General features: G+C 52.0%; 1 protein-coding gene across 7 annotated transcripts in view; it reads right to left on the reverse strand.

Annotated features, from left to right (window-relative positions):
* Positions 1-21,500, reverse strand: part of CNOT1 (CCR4-NOT transcription complex subunit 1) — a 2,171,110-nt gene that overhangs the window by 433,481 nt on the left and 1,716,129 nt on the right. The window lies entirely within an intron of this gene.

Below are 21,500 nucleotides of genomic sequence, written 5' to 3' on the forward strand. Positions count from 1 at the left end.
GTTACAGGCACGCCCATGTTGACGTCCCCTTTCGATTCTCGAAAGACAAGATGCAATAATTTGCGGTTACCACTGGATGTCGACCATATGCACAGCATGTGATTCTAAGCGGATTAAGAAACAAACATCAGAAATAAGGAACAAGTTACTTACCTGTAACTGTTGTTCTCCAGCATGGGTCTGGCATGGATTCACATGCTCATGAATATTCCCCGTCGTCAGGCTGGGAATCCTCGGTAAAGAAAAAACCAGTATCAGTTTCGTTTCTGATCTGTCTTTCGTAGTAATAACCAATCACTGGTCTCTGCGTCATACTGACCACAGCCAATGACTGCCCTCTACCTAAGCACCGCCTCTGGCAGCCATCTTCAGATTTGGAAGCACGTGAAGTGGCAGTATGACCAAGTGAAGAGCCGCAGAGGGGTAGGCGGGAGGGTTCGCATGTGAATCCATGCCAGACCCATGCTGGAGAACAACAGTTACAGGTAAGTAACTTGTTCCTTCTCCAGCATGGGGTCTGGCATGGATTCACATGCTCATGAATAAAGAATACATAGCAGTACACACATGCACAACCACGGGAGGTGGCAAAGGCTCAACATTAAGCATCACATCAACTCAACATTAAGCATCTTACCTCCTCACCAGGCTCACCTCAGGCGAACAGGTTGCGCAGCACTGCTTGGCCGACCCTGGACTCCTCCCTGGAATCCCGGTCGACGCAGTAGAATCTCGTGAAGGTGTGCGTCGACCTCCACGTAGCAGCCCTGCATATGTCCAGCAGGGGCACACCAGATAGGAACGCCGTGGTAGCTGCGATCGCTCTGGTGGAATGGGCTCTCGGACGGCCAGGCAGCGGTCGGTTTGCCAACCGGTGACAGTACATGATACAGCCGGAGAGCCATCTGGAGATGGAAGCCTTCGAGAGAGCCTTCCCCTGATTGACAGGTCCAAAGTTCACAAAGAGTTGTGACGTCTTCCGAAAACCTTTCGTGCGGTCCACGTAGAACTTCAGCGCTCTAGCTACATCCAGCGAGTGCAAAGTCCTCTCAGCCGGCGACGAAGGCGACGGGAAGAACACAGGTAACACCAAGGGTTCGTTGAGATGAAAGTCCGACGGTACCTTGGGCATGAAGGAGGGGTGCGTCCTGAGCACTACCCTCGTGTCGTGGAAAGTCAAGTACGGGGCCTTGCAGGAAAGGGCCTGGATCTCTCCCACTCGTCGTGCGGAGGTGATGGCCACGAGAAAAGCTGTTTTCCACGATAGAAACTTCAACGGGGCCGAGTGCAGAGGCTCGAACGGAGGTCCCATGAGTTTGGTCAGCACCACGTTGAGCTCCCACGCCGGGGCCGGAGCCTTCACCGGCGGGAACGATCTGAACAGTCCCTTCATGAACTCTTTCACCAGACGATGAGACCACAAGGACGTCCGGCCCGTGGTTCTGGTGTATCGGGAGATCGCAGCAAGATGAATCTTGATGGACGCGTGTGCCAGACCAGCTTTGGCCAGCGTCAGCAGGTACGGCAGCACTTGGGGAGCCGTAATCCGTAGAGGGTTAATCTTCTGTGCGTGGCACCAGACAGAGAACCTCTTCCATTTGTGTCCGTAGCATTTAAGAGTCGAGGACGCCCTGGCCTTTGCAAGAACCTCTCTGCAATCGGCCGGTATGTCGTATCCTCCAAACTCTAGCGCTGCAGGAGCCAGGCCTGCAAGTTCAGCGACTTCGGGTCGTGGTGGAGGATGGCGCCTCCTTCCCTGGAGAGTAGATCCGCGTCCGCCGGCAGCTTGATTGGCGGGGACGCCGACAAGTCCAGAAGGTCCGGGAACCATATCTGCCTCGGCCACGCAGGTGCGACGAGGATCATCCTGCACCGTGACCTCTTGAGCTGGTTGACGAGCCGGATTAGCAGAGGCAAGGGAGGGAACGCGTAGAGGAACAGGCCCTCCCAGGGGAACGAGAAAGCATCGCCCATGCTCCTCGTCTGGGGAAACCTGCTGGCGAACCTCCGGCACTTGGTGTTCGTCGCCGTCGCGAACAGGTCGATCTGGGGTGTGCCCCACCGTCGGAAGAGGCGATCCACCAGATCCTGCCGTAGTTCCCACTCGTGGCACGAGCGCAGCTCCCTGCTGAGTGAGTCGGCGATGGTGTTTTTTATCCCTGCCAGATGAAACGGCACCAGAAGAATCCCTTGGGCGACGGCCCAATGCCACAGGTCCTGCGCCTCCTTGGACAGCGCTGGGGACCTGGTTCCGCCCTGATTCCTGATGTAAAACATGGTGGTGGTGTTGTCGGTGAAGATCCTCACCACCTTGCCCTTGAGGGACGGAAGGAAGGACCTGAGGGCCCAAAACACTGCACGGAGCTCCAGGACGTTGATATGCAGGGACTTCTCCGTCGGGAGCCAGAGTCCCCTTGCGTGCAGATTTTCGGTGTGCGCTCCCCACCCTTCTAGGGAGGCATCCGTGGTCACAGTCACCTGGTGGGCTGGGGTCTGGAAGTCCATGCCCGCCGTCAGATGCGCGCGGGTGCCCCACCACCGTATCGCTCGTCGGAAACTCTCGTCGAGCTTGATCCTTTCCTCGAAGCTGCCCGTCGTCTGGATCCAGCGCGCATCCAGGAACTCTTGCAACGGGCGCATCCGGAGCCTGCACATGGGAATGAGGTAGATGCAGGAAGACATCATCCCGAGGAGGGACTTGATGGACCTCACCTTGGCCGCGTCGGCCACCAACATCCGTTGCACCTTGCCCAAGATGGTCCTGGTCCTCTCCTCCGACGGGGAGGCCAGAAGGGACACTGTGTCGAGCCTCGCTCCCAGAAACAGTGCGACTTGCGCGGGCACCAGGTGGGATTTGGCGTAGTTCACGGAGAATCCCAGGTCCGTGAGGAGTTGGACGGTCCTTGCCGTGTGGACCACGGCGAGCTCCCTCGTCTTGGCGCGGATGAGCCAGTCGTCCAGGTAGGGGTAGACGTGAATCCCCTCGCGGCGCAGCTGCGCCGCCACCGGTGCGAGGCACTTGGTGAAAACCCTGGGTGCCGACCGCAGTCCGAAGGGAAGGGCTTTGAACTGGTAATGACGCCCTTGGACCACGAATCTGAGGAATTTTCGGTGCCCCTTTAGGATGGGAATGTGGAAGTAGGCATCCTCCAAATCCAACGACGATAGGAAGTCTCCTTCCTCCAGCTGACCCAGGACGTGCTGGAGGGTGACCATCCGGAACTTCTGCGCCTTGATGAACTTGTTCAGGCGTCGCAGGTCCAGGATGGGGCGCCATCCTCCCGTCTTCTTCTTCACGAGGAAGTAACGCGAGTAGACTCCGGAGCCCCGAAGCCTCTTTGGGACGAGTTCGATGGCGCCCTTTCGGAGCATCGCCTTTACCTCCAGGAGAAGTTGAGGGACGTGAAGTTCTTTCCTGGCCACGGGGGGGACGCGCGGGCACCTTCTTTGAAACTCGAGCGCGTGGCCCCGGGCCAGGGCGTCCAGCACCCAACGGTCGGTGGAGATGGACTCCCACACGCTGACAAAGCCCGCCAGCCGGCCTCCCACCGGGTTGCTTCGGTGGGGGCCCGACCCCACGGCCGGTTCAATCCTGCTTGGACGCGGCCTTGCCGCCTTGGCCTCCTTGGCGACGACGGCGGGGTCCGCCAGACTTGCCTCGTCCTCTGTAGGCCTCTTGCGACGACGAGCGGGCCGCTTGACGGTAGGAAGCGAAACCGCCGCCGGAACCTTTGGAGGCGCCCTTGCCTCCGCCGCTCCGAAAGGGCGTCCGCCGTTGCTGCAGTACTCCAAGGGCCCGGGCCGTCTCAGTATCCGCCTTGATGGCCTGAAGGGAATCGTCCACTGTCTTCCCAAACAGGTTGTTCCCGTCGAAGGGCATGTCCAGGACCCTGGTCTGGACGTCCTGCCGAAAGTCCGTAGCCTTGAGCCATCCGCGACGTCGAAGGCAAACGCCGTTGCCCATCTGGCGGAACCCAGTGTCGGCGATGTCCGTCGCCACGGTGATGGCGTGGTCCGAGGCCACCTCACCTTCCTGCAGGATCTCAAGGGCCTCCGCCCTCTTGTCGTCCGGCAGAAAATCCAGCAGGGGAGCTATCTTGTACCAGAGTTCCCTGTCGTAGCGGGCCACGATAGCCAAGGCGTTGGCCGCTTTAATCGTCGTCGCCGCCGACGAGATGACTCTGCGTCCCATGGCATCCAATTTCTTTCCCTCGCCGTCCGGCGGGGAAGTCGACGTGGAGGCCGCACCCCCCCCCGCTTTCTTCCTGGCTGCCGCGGAGACGACGGAGTCCGGGGTAGGCTGCGCCCGGAGGCATAGGGGGGCCGAGTCCGGGACCCGGTACTTTTTCTCGTACCGGTCTCTTTTCGCTGGCGTCGTGGAAGGGTTCTTGAGGAGGGAAAGGCCCTCATCCCAAATGTCGTCCAACAGAGGCACTGCGAGGACCGTCTTCCTCTTGGTCTCGCGCCGTTGGTAAAGGAAGCCTTCCTTTTTCTTCTCCTCAGGGCAGAGTTGGAAAAGCTCGGATGCCCTGGCGATCATTGAGTGGAACGATCCAATCTCGTCGGGCGGAGAAGCCCTGGTGGGAGGCGACGACGGAAAATCCTCGTCGTATGCCTCGTCGTCCGTACCCGTCGCTGCCGTGTCAGTCCCCGTATCATCCCCTCGGGTGGACGGGGAGGAGGGCTGGACGGGGCGCGACGGTTGAAAAGGAGGCGGTGGATGGATCCTTCTTTTCTTGGTAGGGGGAACACCAGAAGGTCCCGGTTCTGGATCCCCCGACGGGAGAGGTTCCTCCGTCGGTAACGGTAGTCTCGTCCTTATCTCGGCGCATAAGGACTGTATAGCCAACAAAATGGCCGCTGAGTTGTCTTGCGGCGCTGGCAGAGGGGAATCCGACGGGCGAGCAGGGGCCCCGTCGGTATCCTCGACGATGTCGTCGTCGTCACCTGCGTCGGGGCCCATTCCGACGGGCTGGTCTTGTTCCACGCCTAGGCCGTGGCTTAAGACCTCGATCAGTTCCTCTTCTGAGGTTGAGGCCGAATCTACGACGACGCCCTGCCCCCCCTTCTTCCCCACGGAGGGTTTCACGGGGGTCCTATCGATGGGCACGAAAGAAGACTCCCTCCGAGGAGGCAGGGAGATTCTGGGCCCCGAGGCCGCCACCACTGGTGCAGCCTCCACAGGCTGGGCCAGGGCCGCCGCGACCGTTTCGATAGAGGGCTTGGTCGAATGGATCAAGGCCTTCACCACCTTAGGTGCGCTCACCGCCTTATCCTTGAGGGAGGGGGCACTGCCACGCTCCTCCTCTGCCTTAGAGCTCGACCGGGGTCTCTCCAGGAGCTTCGCCGGGTGCTCGGCCTTCCTCTTACCCGACCCAGAGCGTTGGCTCGTGGTTGATGGTGCCGGGGAGGGTGCGCCCTGCCTGGCGCCCGTAGAGCCCGACCGTTCGGCGCTCCCGGTGCCAGCGGACTCGCGGTGCTTGGCCTTATGTTGGGCCCCCGTCGCCGGGGCGCCCTCAAAGGTCTTAGAAGACCGCTCAGATTTCTTCTTCTTCTCGCCAGACGGGCTCTTACCCTCCAGCCAGCTGGCGAGACGTTGATGGCGGTCCTTCATGGTCCGTTCCGACATGTTGCCGCAAAACGCACAGTCCTTCTCCACGTGCGTCTTGTCCCCATGAAGGCAGTAAAGGCAGAAAGAGTGTTCGTCCTCCTTGAAGACGTTCTGCAGCTGGCATCCAGGGCAGGCCCTGAACAGCTTTCCGGGCGTCGAGCTTCCCTTCTCCTGGGCCATCTCCGAGACCGGGCCTGAGAAGCTTCTGGAGTCCTCCGAAGTGTAGCTCGACGAAATCTTCACCCTTGAGGGGCACAGATGAATCCGACACGGGTCCCCGTTGATCGGATGTAGGATCGGTGGAGCTGGAGGCTCTTTTGACCGAAAGAATCGAAGTTTTTGTGAGAAAGCGCGAAAAAATAGCACTAACGCTCGAGAGCAATAGCACGAGGATCCCAACACATGAACGTGCGGTAAAAATCTGAAGATGGCTGCCAGAGGCGGTGCTTAGGTAGAGGGCAGTCATTGGCTGTGGTCAGTATGACGCAGAGACCAGTGATTGGTTATTACTACGAAAGACAGATCAGAAACGAAACTGATACTGGTTTTTTCTTTACCGAGGATTCCCAGCCTGACGACGGGGAATATTCATGAGCATGTGAATCCATGCCAGACCCCATGCTGGAGAACTAACAGAAACCTTGTGTGTTACTTGGCTACTTGTATTTATGGATTTCATTTGTACAGCTCTTCAGTTCACATTTACCCCTCTTGAGATGGGCATGGCTGCTCAGTCACACTACCAACTTGGGCAGTACAGACTTATACCAAAAGGTGGGTTACTTAATACTAAGCAGATGAGTGGTGCGTAGTCTCACAGTGCGTCTACCTCAATTTTTACCCAAGAGCCACAAAGAAGGCGGCTTTCCACGCTAGAAGCTGTATAGGACAAGAGTGCATAGGCTCAAAAGGAGCCGCCATCAGAAATGCAAGAGCTAGATGTATATACCAATCTGGGACAACAAAGGGCGTTGGCAGAAGACAATGCATTACTTACCGTAAAAGCATTTCTGATGGTTGTATCTGCTTAGATTCACATGCTGTGCATAGGTCCGACATCCAGTGGTCACTGCGGAGTATTGCATTTTGTTTTTCGTAGTCGAAAAGGGGACGTCGACAAGGCGTGTCTGTAACACTATCCCTATAGTGACGTGCGTTGTACCCACAATCCCTCACGCATCTGCCATTACCGGAATTGTAAAAAACAAACCTTGACCCGGGGATCTCTTGAAAACAGACAAGGATGCCAAATATCCTTTGACTGTGTTGACATGAAGGCCCGCAGAGGCCAGTGACAGAAGGGACTCCATCACTGTAGTGGTGGGGCAAGAGATGGGGTCAATCTTGCGTTCCCTGCACCACTCCTCAAATCATCTCCATCTGCAGGGATACAGAGATCTTGTAGATGGTCTGCCTGCAGCCAGCAACACCTCAAGTATCTCTGAACGGTCCCAGTCATCAGATCTAATCCTGTCGTATGAAGTATCTGGCCTTCCGACTGGGTTACGAGATCTGGGCGTCTAGGCAACGGGTGAAGTGGAGAGATGGACAGATCCAAGAGGTCGGAGTACCACATTCTCACCCAGCCTGGGGCGATCAAGATCATGGTCACTCTAAACCTCTTCAACCTCTGGAGAACCCATGGAATGACGGGAATCGGAGGGAACGCGTAAAGCAGAGGGAAAGTCCAATCCACCAGAAACGCATCCCCCCAGTGCACTGTTTGCTGGGAATTCCCACGAGCACAACAGTTCGCATTTCCTGTTGGACTCTGTTGCGAACAGATCCACTGCTGGGGTACCCCAGAGAGAGAACTCCTCTGGGACTTCCTGGTACACTTCCCCACTCGTGTGAGACCGTGATCTGCCTGCTCCGAGCATCCGCCACATTTTTCTCTGTGCCCGCCAGGTGAACTGCCGAGACCTAGACCCTGTTTTCCAGCAACCAGAACCAAAGCATCATTGCCTTCCATGCAAAAGGGGAGGAGGTGCACACCAGCTTGCTTGTTGAGGTAGTGCATCACCACTGTTGTCCATCAGGACAAGGCCATGCTTTCTTCGCAGAGACAGGGCAAACGCTTTCAGGGCTAGCCTGATAGCTCGTAACTCCAGCCTGTGGATGTGCCAACTGGCTTCCATTGCTAACCAGAGGCTGCTCATCTGTAGATTCTCGAAATGAGCGCCCCAACCCTCCAAGGATGCATCCGTGACCACTCGGGTCTGAGGCCAAGGAGACCAGAAAAGTTCTGCTGCCAAAAGACTGTTGTCCTGGTGGGCAAACCACAGGTCGTTGACCATTGACGCAGACACTCTGACGAGAGTATGCAGAGGTACTGAGACCACTGATCTCTCAATAACAATTGCAGGGATCTCATGCGCAAGCTGGCCTCTGGCACTAGAAAACTGCAGGAGGCCACAAGGGCTAGAAAGCACAGGATGGAAGCCGCTGGTAAAGTGGCAGTGTTCCGGAATAAGTTCACCATCTGTGTTAAGCTTACTACTCTCTCCTCGGGAGGGGAAAAGCCTTCCCCCACACGGGTAGCTAGGACTGCTCCGATCAACTGGAGCCATTGTACTGGTGTCATGTGGGACTTCTTTAGGTTTAGGGAGAAGCCCAGTCTGTGCAGCAGCGAGCAGGTGTCCTGCAGATGAGGCAAGACCTGCACTACAAACTTCCCTCGGATCAGTCAGTCAGTCTAGATATGGAATTTGTGGACTCCGAATCTGAGATGAGCCGCAACTACTGCTATGAGCTTGGTGCGGAGGTAAGACCAAAGGGAAGCACCTTAAACTGATCTTGCATATCTCCTATGGTGAACCTAGGAACTTCCTGTGCTTTCGATGGTCTATAGACACCAGACAGTCGTGAGGTTTGAGAGAGTGGAGAATCTCTTTCAAAGTCACCATCCTGATTTTTGTCTTTTTGCTCAAGGACCTGAAGTCCAGAACGGGACGGAAACCTCCTCCTTTCTTGGGCACCAGGAAATACCAGGAATACCAACCTGATCCTCTCAGTTTGGGAGGTACCTCTTCCCCAGCACCCTTCAGCAACAGGGCTCTCAGTTCTTCCTGGAGCTCCTGTCCGGGCAGCCAATAACCACATTGGATGAGCTGTAGAGCCCAGGCATCGGAAGGAATTCCCTGCACTGGAGCAAGTGCTCACTCAATCGTCCGTGGACTGGTGCGCTGTGAGAGGGGAAATCAAAGCAGCTTTGGAGGTTGGGTGGCCCCCGCCGCTGCCGGCTGACCTCTAGAAGCCCCTTTGTCCCTTCTGAAGCGCAAGAAACACTTCTGCCCTTGCCTGGCTGGTGGGAGCTGCGCTCTTCTTCCATAATGAGCACATCTCATGTAGCCCTGTGCCATAGAGGCGAAGCTGAAGGCAGGCTTGTCCGGCTGCGCAGCTAGGCCTAGGGATTTGGCAGAGAGTTTTGATTGCTTGTATTTATCTAAGGAATCGTCGGCTTTGTGGCCAAAAAGAAGATCGCCCTCGAAGGGCATGTCCAAAAGTTTCACGTTGAGTGAAAAATCAGAGGTTTTTTAGGTAGGCCTGCCTCCGCTATGTTATGGCTGAAGCCATAATTGGGCCCACACAGTCGTCTATATCTAGGCCCGTTTGCAGCGACTGTTTGGCCACCTCCTTCCCATCCTCCACTAGCTGTAGGAAGCCCTTGCGCATCTCACCTTCCGGAACATACTGGGCAGTGTTTTCCACTGCTGTCCATAGGCCAGAGGAGTATTTGGCAAAACTGCTTGCCACATTGGTAGCTTTGAGGGCCATGCTACCCGAGGTGAATGCCTTCTTTGCCAAGACATCTACTTTTTTTGCTTCTCCGTTTTGGGGCAGAGTGGAAGTAGATGATGCAGGTCTAGAAGAGACCGTTGCAGCCTGCATAACAAGCTCCTCTAGGAAAAGGTGAGAGGAGAGATAAGAGGGGTCCCCTCTAACCGGCCTTTACTGCCCGGAAATAATGGAGCTGACGGAAGGGATGAACATGGAGTTTGCCATAGAGATAAAGGATCGGCAATGGGCAGGTTCAGAGGCATGTTACGTTCAGTGGAAAGACCTTCCTCTAGGATGTCGTTCAGGTAATAACCTTGGACGTCTGGGGGGATGCCACTGGGAGGAAACTATATAAAAGGCGAGTCTCTTGGCTTGGAAGCCAAAGTCGACCACTGGAACAAAAGAACTGAAGACTAACTGGAAGAGGACGGCTGCTGCAACCACTGGACCGTTCGTTTGCCTGGTGAAGCCCTGCTGCAGCTCCGAATCAACAAGTTAATCTCGACAGAGAAGCCCTTCAAGGACGACTTCTCCCTTTGAGTTGGTGGGACCAATCAACACGTAAGCCACCTTGACACCGTTCTCGGAGCTGGTTGTATTTTCCTCAGCGTGCTGCACGAAACCAAATAACCAGGGAGAAGGACACCAGTTTGTGTGCCTGACAACAGCTACCGGAATCGAAGATTTGACAGCTTCGTGACCAGTCCCTGTGCAGTGCAGAAGTCCCCCAATGTCCTCCCTCTTGTCCGCACGACTGAGGCTCAGGAACAGAGATCTGCAGGAACTGCCAGGAACAGAAGTCTTCAGCTGCTTCTTTTTCTTCAAAATAATATACTGTGAAAACCCGACCGAGAGAACTTACCTCTCACTGCGAAAGTTCGTGAAACTTTGCCAACTTGCAGGCCTAGTCAGCTTGTGACCCAACATATTAACCTTACTTCTATTAACTACTTATGAGAACTGTGGGAAAGACTTTTCCGTGTAACTACCAGAACCGTTTTTACCTATACAAGACTCTAGCCCATTGACTTTGGCCTACTTATTTCATTGAATCAACGCCTCTGGTGAACTCAAACTATTTGTCCTGTTTAAGAGTAACTGTACTACTCATTTTATTATCTGATGTATATTTGTGTGATATTTATTGACTCCTTTTAATGAATGTTTTCCAAGTGACTGTGTAATAAATTAAGTATTTTACCAAGAAACCTTGAGTATAAGTTTCTATTTGAATACTTGTGATTGTAGACCTCAGTGTAACATCCTTACAGCTCACATTCCCTCTTGAGATGAGCCTGGCTGCTCAGCTCGCTACCAAAAACTGTGTGCTACAGACTTATACCGAATGTTGGTTTTGCTTACACCTGTAGTCATAGTTGTGTGTAGTGGTCCCAGAGAGTACTGCATGCAAACTTTGCCTAACAAGTGCCCAAGACCGATCAAACCACAGGACTTTGAACAGTAGCAATGACCCACAAAATACAAGCATCGCTTGATGTGAATTGGCAGATGGAAGTCAGGTGCCTGAAGATCCAGGGAAACCAACCAATCAGTTGAGGGCTTCAGGATCTGTGATTAAGTAACTATTTTGAAAAAGTGCATGCGCACGTACACATTACGTAGTCTCAGATCCATGATGGGACGCAAGACCCGCCCGTATAGAACCAGAAAGTGAAATCATTACCAGAATCTGCTTTGCTCCGAGCACAGTACCAGTTTCATTGCCATTTGCCATAAGGGGACTAATCTCCCCCAAAAGGAGAGGGCCCAGAGTCAAAAGCGGGCCGGAAGGAGGATAGTCTGGAGGTCTTTGAGTGAAAGGGAGATCATATCCCTGGTGAGTGACCAGCAGGGCCAACCTTGTGAGATGAACCAGGAAATTATCCCCATTCCCAATGAGCACTGAAGAAATTATCTTTACAGGGCCTTAGTACCTAGGGCAGTAGAGGGTATCCGCAAGTGGAAACACCATCTATGGGAACACTTCTGCCACTGGGGAAACTCTGTGGCTGCAGTTTGTCTGAGGGCACTTTACCTCTTCCAAGGTGGGCACAAGAGATGGAGGGCCACAATTCTCTCTACTAGCGAGAACCTAAAGGTTAACAGTGCTCCAGATATAAAGTGGGAGTATTTTCCTGCCCATTTTGGAAACTTATTTTAATTTGTTTACATTTATATAGCGCACCTAACCCATGGGCATCTGGGCGCTTGTGCTTAAGAATACTGTTACATCCAGTTACTTTTCAGGCTTAGTCCATGTCAAAGCATTTAACATTTGCATAATACTTTTCAAATTCCCTTGGTTATACCTTGTCTGCAGGGGCTAGGAGGGTACCTAGTGTACTGATTGTTTAGGGAGTACAAAGTTAAGTTCAAGTCCCAGTGAGAGTATTTTAATAAGTGGGTAAAAATATGTTTTACCTTTAGAACAGAAACATTTTGCAAGAAATGTATTTGCGCCAATTCATACATTCACAATAAGGTACACTTTCCCCTCTTCAGACCAGGCAGCAATAATAGAGCATCTTCCTGTGGCCTTCCGTTTAGTACTGGTCCAAAAACATCCATGGAGCTGTGTGGATGAAAGGAGTAGGGCATGCTCCGATGTTTTTGGTTTGCATTTTGTTGTGAGTATTTTTACACCCTATTTTTAGGGAGTAAAAGTGGCCGATACACCCCTTATCTGTACGGACGGTTGTTGTACTAACAGACTCAAAGATTTGGCTGCAGCCTTTGAGGGTGAGAACCTTTGCAGTCAGTCATCAACTGTAGCCCTAAACAGATTATACCCAAGAGGCATATGTAGGAGCTTTGCCTGCACGTCCTGTGCAATCCCAGAGGATCTCATCCAGGCCTGGCACCTCACCACAGTGCCTGTTAGGTAGTTTTACAAACATCCACCCGTGGCATTACTTCAGAAGACTCACTCTTGAATGTACAGGGCTCAAAGTTTTAGGTTTGGCTGGAACTGCTCAAAAGGTCTGGTAGCTTTGGTCCAGTAGCCAGGCTTGGTCAAGGAAGGAGGAGGGCTGTAGTTAAGTACAAAGACCTCAGGGCATGCTTCCAGTAAAGGAAACAGTATATATAATACTCATATTTGTATATAACCACGGTGTCTAAGGCAACACTTACAATAATACCAGTGTTATGGTAAGTATGGGATACATTACTCACCGTAATCGTATTTCTGATGCTTGTATCTGCTTAGTTCACATGCTGTGCATAGGCCGACATCTAGTGGAAGCTGCAGAGTATTACAGTTTGTTTTTCGAAACTTGAAAAATGGGCATCGACACAGGGCGTGCCAGTAATACTAACCCTAGTGTGACGTCCACTGTACCCATGATCCCTCACGCGTCTAGGACCCTCAGATTGTATTTTTTCTGACATGAGGTAGCATGAGGAGTAGCGCGAGTACAGATGATCCAAGCAGATAGAAGATAGATAAGATAAGACTACAAGCATCCATGCGCCTTCTCTCAGAGGGGAGGGAGGGTGGGTTGCATGTGAATCTAAGCAGATACGAGCATCAGAAATACGATTACGGTGAGTAATGTATCCCTTCTGAGGCTTGTGGAATCTGCTTAGATCACATGCTGTGCATAGATTAGCAAGTAGTGTTAGAAGGAGGTGGGATTTGAGAAGGGTCATGAGCAAATAAATTTCTTAGAACCGCTTGTCCCACTTGAGTATCTGTCTTGGAATGGGTGTCAATGCAGTAGTGCTGAGTAAAAGTGTTAATAGAGCTCCAAGTAGCTGCTTTGCAAATGGTGTCAAGGGGAACATTTGCAATGAAAGCCAGAGTGGCCCCAATGCCTCTTGTCGAGTGGGCTCTGGGCGTAAAAGGCAAAGTTTTGTCAGAAAGAGAGTAACACAACTGGTTACAGTTGACAATCCACTTGGAGATGGCACCCTTAGAGGCGCAATCTCCCTCTTTGCCTGTGGCTACGGAGACAAACAGTTGATCTGTTTTCCCAAGCGGTCTGGTCTTGTTTACGTAGTAAAGGACCGCCCTACACACATCTAGGGTGTGTAGTTTAACCTCAACCGAGCTTTGTGGGTTTTGGAAGAAAGCCGGAAGCTCAATGGACTGGTTTACATGGAATTTAGAAATAAACTTAGGTGAGAACCTAGGGTGTGTCCGTAAAACCAGCTTATCCTTATGAATAGTAAAGAAAGGATCCTGCACTGACAGAGCCTGAATTTCACTGAACCCTCTTATGGATGTAATGGCTACTAAGAAGGCAGTCTTAATAGGTCAGGTGTTTGAGACTTGTCTTATGCATGGGCTAGAATGGCGGGCCCATGAGTTTAGCTAGCACCACGTTCAGGTCCCATCCTGGTGGTGGGTTAAGTATAGGAGGATGAAGTCTCTTTACTCCCTCCATGAAGGCTTTAACCACGGGTACCTTCCACCACGACACCTTGCTATGTGAGGTGGTGTACGCTGACAGTGCTGCCAGGTGTACCTTTAGTGAGTTGAAAACCAACCCTGCGTCCAGCAGGTGGAGCATGTATGTCACGATTGTGGAAGGAGTGCAATCAACTGGGTTGATTTGTTTATTCTGGCACCAGATAAGGAATCTCTTCCATTTGTCAAAGTAGCAATGCCTCGTGTTAGGTTTCCTAGACTCTCTTAGGATGTCCATACACCTCTGTGGTAAAATGAGATGTCCAAACGCTATGACCTCAGGAGCCATGCTGCTAGGTTCATGGAGTTGGGTTGAGGATGCACCTTCTGACCTTGGTGCTGGGACAAAAGATTGTACCAGCCCGGGAGTTTGATGGGATCGCACACCGAGAGTCTGCGTAGGTGTGGAAACCACGGTTTTCTCGCCCACATGGGAGCAACTAGGACGAGCGTCATCGACTCTGTTCATCTTGTTCACCACCTTCCTGATGAGGAGTTGGTGGAAAAGCGTACCTAAACATCCCTGACCAGTTCATCCACAGGGCTTTCCCCAGGGAGCCTGGTTGGGGAAACCTGGATGCGAATCCTGGGCACTATCTGTTTTCGCTTGTGGCAAATAGGTCTATAGTGGGGAAACCCCGCTGAGAGAAGAGATCTACGATTTCTCTGTGTAGACACCATTCGTATTCCTCTGGAAGGGGATCTCTGCTCAAAGCGTCCGCTAGAGAATTGAGATCCCCTCGAACATGTTGAGATGACAGAAAGATGTTCCGTCTGAGTGCCCATATCCAGATTTTCTGGGCAAGTCTGGACAGATTTGGCGAACGAGTCCCTCCCTGCTTGTTCAGGTAGAACATGGCTGTCGTCCTGTCCGTCCGGATCTGCACCGACAGATTCAGCAGGTGGGGCTCGAACGCTTGAAGTGCTCTGAAAACTGCCAGAAGCTCTAGCAGGTTGATGTGATTCTTGGCCACTGTGAGAGACCAGAGACCCTGAGCTGTGTGGTGGAGATGGTGAGCTCCCCATCCTGTCAGGCATGCGTCCGTCGTGACTACCGCCTGTATCTCGGGATCGTAAAAGGGTTTCTCCTTGGATAGATTGTCTCTTGTCCACCAGTGGAGGCTTTGTACAAGTGTTGGCGAAACGACCACAAGATCGTCCCACTGACCACTCGCCTGAGACCACAGTTTCGCCAACCATTATTGCATGGGACGCAGGCGCGTGTGGGGGACCAGGTAAATACACGACGCCATCATGCCCAGCAAACACATTGCTTTGCGTACTGTTAACTGGCCACCGGTTTGATATTGCGGAATTTGCAGTAGTATATTCCGAATTCTTTCCTATGAAGGAAAAGCCAACCTCTCTTGAGTATTTAGAACAGTTCCTAGGAACTGCTTGGAGGTGCTGGGCACCAGACTTGATTTTTTCTCATTTATGGAGAAGCCCAATTCGAAGAGGAGGTCGATAGTTCTTTGAATGTTTGTCCTGCAAATTACTGGGGTCTCCCCCGTGATGAGCCAGTTGTCCAGATAAGGGTACAATGGGATTGCCTCCCTGCGTAGGTGTGCCGCTGCCACCGCCAGTACCTTGGTGAATACCCTTGGAGCTGAGGCTATCCCGAAGGGCAGTACCTTGAACTGGTAGTGCTGACTGTCCACCTTGAAGCGCAGATATTTTCTGTGCGCTGGGAACATGGAAATATGAAAATGGGCATCTTTCATATCCAATGTTGCCATGTAATCCCCCTTTTTTAGGAGGGGAATTACCTCTTGGAGAGTAGTCATGCGAAATTTTTGGGGCTTGACATACTTGTTTGCAGGCCGTAAGTCCAATACTGGGCGCATTGTCAAATCTTTTTTTGGCACAAGGAAGTAAGTTGAATAAATACCCTTGTTTACCTGGTGTCCCGTTCTATCGCGTCCTTTGCGAGTAGATTTTCGATCTCTTCGAGTAGGATCTTCTGGTGGTCTAAGGAGTGTATTCTTTGTCGTGGAGGGTGGTTTCGGGGACGCTCTAGGAGTTCTATGCAGTATCCTGCGGACACTGCGGACAGCACCCATCTGTCTGATGTGATCCCTTCCCAAGCTTGGGTGAAGATGGAAATGCTTCCCCCTACTGGGGATGCGTGAGAAGGGACCCTGAACGGAGCGTCACTGTTTTGGTGGAGGCGTGCCCGCTCCTTTATTGGGACTGCTTCTACCCCTACCACGACCTCTTGTTACCCCTGCCATAACTCTGGGTAGACTGCTGATTAGTGTTCCATGGAGTACCCTGGCCGTGGGAATAGTTTGAGCCTCTTTGGGAGTTTTGTCCACGAGGCCGATGAAAATTGCCATTCCCTCTCTGGTTAGGGGGTTTGTTGGTTAGTTGCCCTAGGGACTTGAGTGTCTCGTACTCGTCCTTGGCATTCTTCAGCGTGTCCTCAACCGCCTTTCCAAACAAAAGATCCGGCTCCACCGGCTTATCTATCAATGATGCTTGGGTCTCGGCTTTGAAACCAGACTGCTGTAGCCAAGCATGCCTCTTGATGACCGTGCTTTCAGCAATTAATCTGCCTGCGTTATCCGTGGCATCAAAGGTTGATTTTAAAATGCAACCTGACACGGCTCTCCACTCTGCCGAAACTCGTGCCAATTGGCTTTTTAAGGGTTCTGGGGCGGAGTCTATGAGAGCCTCGACTTCTTCCCACTGGTGGCAGTTGCAACTAGCCAGCAGGGTGGTGGAGTTGGCAATCCTTGCCTGGTAGGCGGAAGTGTAGGCTAGTTTCCTGCCCAAGCCAGAAATCTTCTTGCTCTCCTTGTCGGGGGGAGCTTCGGACGATAACAAGGGTGTTCCCACCCTCTTACGGGTGTTTGTAACAACCAGGGAGTCCGGTTTGAGATGTCCCCTTATGTACAGTGGGTCAGATTGGGCTGCCCTGAAAAGCTTTTCAATTCTGGGGTTTACTGCCCTAGTGAGATTGGGGTTAACAAGGGAAGGGTCTATCCTCCTTTGTATTGACTTAAGGATAGGGATGGCCTGAGCAACAGGCCCCCTTTCTCCCACCAATTCCTCTGCAAAGTCCCTCTCTTCCCGAGCACCTTGGGTGTCAGTGTGGAAGTGCTGTGCTGCTCTGGACAGGACCTCATTCAGGAGAGGCTGGTTGTTGACAGGGGAGTCGGTAACCGCGGGTTCTTTCTCTACAATGGGAATCTACCCTGTATGTATCTGGGTCGTCCTCCTCTTCTTGGTCCTCATCATCCCCATAATAGCCAGTCCCAGTTTGTTCTTCGAACATGCCCACGTCTGGATCCTCACCAAAGGATGGATCTTCCTGATATTGGGAATAGGGCTGTATATAAAAGGGGTCTGAAGACTAAGTTGGTGCTTCACCCCGGGACTTGTTACTTTGGGGTATTTGATCCTTAGAGCCTGAGGGAGTTGACCCTTCTGGGGTATAAGAGAAAGTGTTCCGGGTTTTTGGCGTAGAAATCTGCCAATGACGACATCCTTGACATTACTCTGTCTATGTCATCACTGGACCATTCCCTTGAACTGGGAATAACTTTTCTGGAGTGCTTTCCCTGTTTTATCCTGACTAGACCTACTGGTTTGAACAGGGGTCTTAGGGACAAGAGACTGAGACTTGTCCGTCTGTTTAGGTGGAGTAGAATGTAGTTTAGGAGTGGAAGTAGGCTGGGACTGCTTACTTCGTTGTTTCCCCCCCTCCCCGCGGGTGGAAGAGTGTTTCCCCGATTTTTGGGCCCTATCAGAGCTTTTCGATGCCTGGCGCCAAGATTCGGGGGTAGAGTCCCTGTCTCTGGAGAGTGTAGGGATTCGGTAGCAGCCTTCGTGCTGCCTGCAGACGCCGACTCCTGGAGTGCGGCCTGGGGGTAGAGGTTGGCGGCGTCCTCCGACGACCGAACCTCAGTCACTAAGGGGAGCGAGGCACTCTTAGCAACAGTGGAGGGTTGCCTGGTGTCATGAGGCGATCTCGAACGCCCAGAGGGCACTGACTCGGTGGACCGTTCTCTACGTGCCTCTTTCCGAGAACTCGACGTGCGCGTCGAGTCTCGGTTGGACCTTTGTTTGCTGGAAGTGGTGTGGGTAGCGCTCGTGTTGCCGGATGTCTTCCCCATAGCTGCCCTGCCGGACAACCTTCCGAGGTCGGGGACTTGCGCTTGGCTGTCCATCGACGCCACATTGCCCTCGCTGTCCGAAAGTACGGAGTCGTTGCCATCGCTGAAGGCACCCTCCGCGGCCATGGCCTCTTGTCGCCTGGCGTGGTGGGCCCAAAACACTTTGTTGAACGGTCCTTAAGGGTCTTCGGTTTGAACCGACTGCACGCTCTGCAATTCGCTTCGGGGTGGTCCCTCAGCAAGCAGAGGTTACACGTGGCGTGTGTCAACCCAAGGATACTTGCGGTTGCACTTGGGGCAAAATTGAAAAGGGGTACCCTCCATACGCACCCTGTGGCAGCGGCCTGGGAGTGTAGGAATATAAGTAATGTACCTATATTAATCAGAGTGTAGGATACGTGCCACCCCCCACTCTCCCTACTTGCAGGGCCGAGTCCAGAGGACTTCTGAGGCCGGGCCGAGGCCAGAGGCCTTCCGAGGCCCAAATCCGTTGCTGCAGTTCGACGGTTGACTTTTCTCCGATCCGGCGTCGAGTGTCGATGTTCGGAGACTCGACGTATAGGTGGAATAAACGGGGAAATATAGAACAATATTTGCAAAATCTGACTAAGTCAGGGAACTCCGCTCAGTGCTTCCGACCAGCATGGCGGAAAAAATCAATCTGAGGGTCCTAGACGCGTGAGGGATCATGGGTACAGTGGACGTCACACTAGGGATAGTATTACTGGCACGCCCTGTGTCGACGCCCATTTTCGAGTTTCGAAAAACAAACTAATACTCCGCAGCTTCCACTAGATGTCCGCCTATGCACAGCATGTGATCTAAGCAGATTCCACAAGCCTCAGAAAAACAGTTATACATATATAAAGTTGAATGTTTGCATTAAACGCTCCGTTTCAATAGTAGATCTTAGGTGGAACATAGGTAAGTAGTGAGAAGACAGAGGTTAGCAAATCGGTTCCTAAACCAACATTAAATGCAACAGCAGATCAATACTGGTAATAACTTTTAGCAGCAGCCTCGGTTTAGGAAGTAATACCCTATCTAGGGATGAGAGTCTCAAAGTTAAATGAGGCACTGTGGGACCAGGGCCTGTGGGCAGAGTGTCAAAGTTAAAAGTTTGAGAAGATTCTTCTATGTTGCAAGTATGTGCAGTTGTTGGTAAAAGAAAGGTTCAGGGAGGTTAGGTAGACACCCTGGAGGATTGGGACCAATGTCCTAACGCCAGGTAGAACACTATTGGGTTGCCACCCCAGCATGCCTCAGGAAGCTCAGTAGTAGCACAACTCAACACAGCAAGTATCCAGGTAAGTACCTAAGAACGGGAAAGTACCTTTTGTGAAGAAAGCGATGGCAAGGGCAGGTCCCAAAGGTGAGGAGACAGGCTTTGGTTCAGATTAGTTGGCCTGATGGCTGAAGGAGGAACTTTTGGCGGGAGCAGAGAGTCACATTCTTGCAATGGGACGCCCAGCAAACTATCTTCCCAATAATGGCTCGCTGGGACTCGACACGTTTCGCTTCAGCGACTTTTGTCACACAGCAGACTTCCCTGCATTTCTCATTCTCTGGCTTGGTTGTCTAGGAGCAGGAAACGGTAATTGCCGGCCCACACGAATGCCCACAATGTTTCAGCCCAAACCGCACTTCGGGAGAAGAGTTGACCTCCCAGGTCCCAGGGTATTGGGAGAGTACACCTCAGAGCGGTTGAAGCTATTCGCGTGACAGCTCAAAATTAAGTTTGTCTCGAGACTGGTTAGGTCCAAGGGAGGAAGTCACCCGTTCTAGATCTTCCCCATCTAGCAGAAGAGGAGGTTGGCACAACAGCGGTTCCTCAGCAGGCACCTGGGGGTGGGGTTGCTGGAGGTGGCTTCAGATTTACTCCTTTGGATTCTTCTTTCCAGTGGTCGACTCAGTTTCAGCTCCAGGACCCTTGCCTTTAATGCAGGAAACCATCTGGATCCACCCATAAAGGCGAGGGGGAGCTTGTCCACAAAGGACAGCCAACCTCTCAGCTCAAACTGGTTCCAGGCAGACACACTGCAGGACAAAGACATGGGGAGTTTGTGTCCTCCCCCACTTCCTGTCCTTTCAGTGACTGAGACCCTTGGGAGGCTTTCCCAAGGAAGCCCACCAAAGACAAAAGACCTAGCAGGACTTCCCCACTCAGAAGGCAGCTCAAGAAAGGACAAGTCATCATGAGATGACGAGAAAAAAGTACAGCCACCAGCCATTCAGATTAACTTGTCAATGTAACGAGAAAGTTATAGGAGAAATGGAAAAAGGGCTCAACTCCGTCCCTTCACCACTCTGCATAAGATGGGGTGGACTGATCCCACAAAAAAAGTCAGGTAGGAATTTCTATTTCCTGCCCGTGTCCGTTATTGCAAGGAAAAGAAAACGGGCAGCTCAAGGAGCTCACAGCAACACTGCACAGTAAGTGCTGTGTGCTGCAACAAATAGTAGATTTCCTAAAAGGTATTACAAAAAAGGGGTAAAAAATGTGCCCAGAGGTAGAGTAACAGAATCAGTGAGTGGAAAAAGGGTCCCACTCACTCAGGCAAACTGGTAAAAAAAAAATCCAAGAGTACAGCAAAAAGTACTCGGGACTCTCAGATCCAGAGAATTTCACAGAAAAATGAAAATCTACTCCAACTTTGTCCATAGCCAACACCTGTCAAACAGTCTGACTAAAATCTGCCGGGATGCTTCTTTGACATCGTGAATTACAGCCTCAACTAATCAGGTAGGTGTACAGCCTCACCAGAGACTGAAGACCAGAGGCCAAAGAAAAATGCAGCCAGTGAAACATTTACTGCTCTAACCGCAAGATTGCCGGAGGCGAAAACCCCCCCCCCCTCAGAGCTTTAAGTGGGGTAAGAAATCGATGGGGGGGGCCCTCATTTGGGGGGTGGGCGTGGCCTGAAAAAAGTATGCAAACTGTAAGGTATGCACACAAATATATGGAAATTTTATATGTTTATGTGCGTACCTTACTATGGTTTGTGTACTATGCCAGCCATCGTTTCTAAACATAGAAATATGTAACATTTTTCTATGTTTACAATATCTTGAAAACTACATAAACCATAGTAAGGTATGCACACAAATACATAACATTTATATACATTTGTGTGCATACCTTACGGTTTGCATACTTTTCAAGCCATCTTTTTAAAACATTTCCATGTTCAATCCATCTCTTATAAAGCTTTGACGAACCAAGCCCGAGGCACCTCGGTCAGTCGGCAAAGCTTTATAAAAGATAGCTTGAATTGTGTACTTTTCAAGCCATCTTTTATAAACCCCGAAATATGTCAAGAAATCCCCAGGTTCGCTGATGGTTAAAGACCCCTTAGCGACCTGGGGAAACAAGGGGACAGTAACTTTCCTTGGTGACCCCTCACATGAGTGGTCACCAGAGGCATTTACAGAGACTGACCGAAGTGCCAGCCAGTCACAGCAACACAGTGGCTCGCTGGCACTTGTGTCAGCTTGCCTGACTTAATGGCGGGCGCATCCCCTGCTGCGGCGGGATAATGGGTCCCGTCAATGTTGTGGTGGGACCAGGGGGCCCCAG

Source organism: Ambystoma mexicanum, chromosome 1p (genome assembly GCF_040938575.1).
Source record: "Ambystoma mexicanum isolate Mex_15411 chromosome 1p, UKY_AmexF1_1, whole genome shotgun sequence".
Lineage (NCBI taxonomy): Eukaryota > Metazoa > Chordata > Amphibia > Caudata > Ambystomatidae > Ambystoma > Ambystoma mexicanum.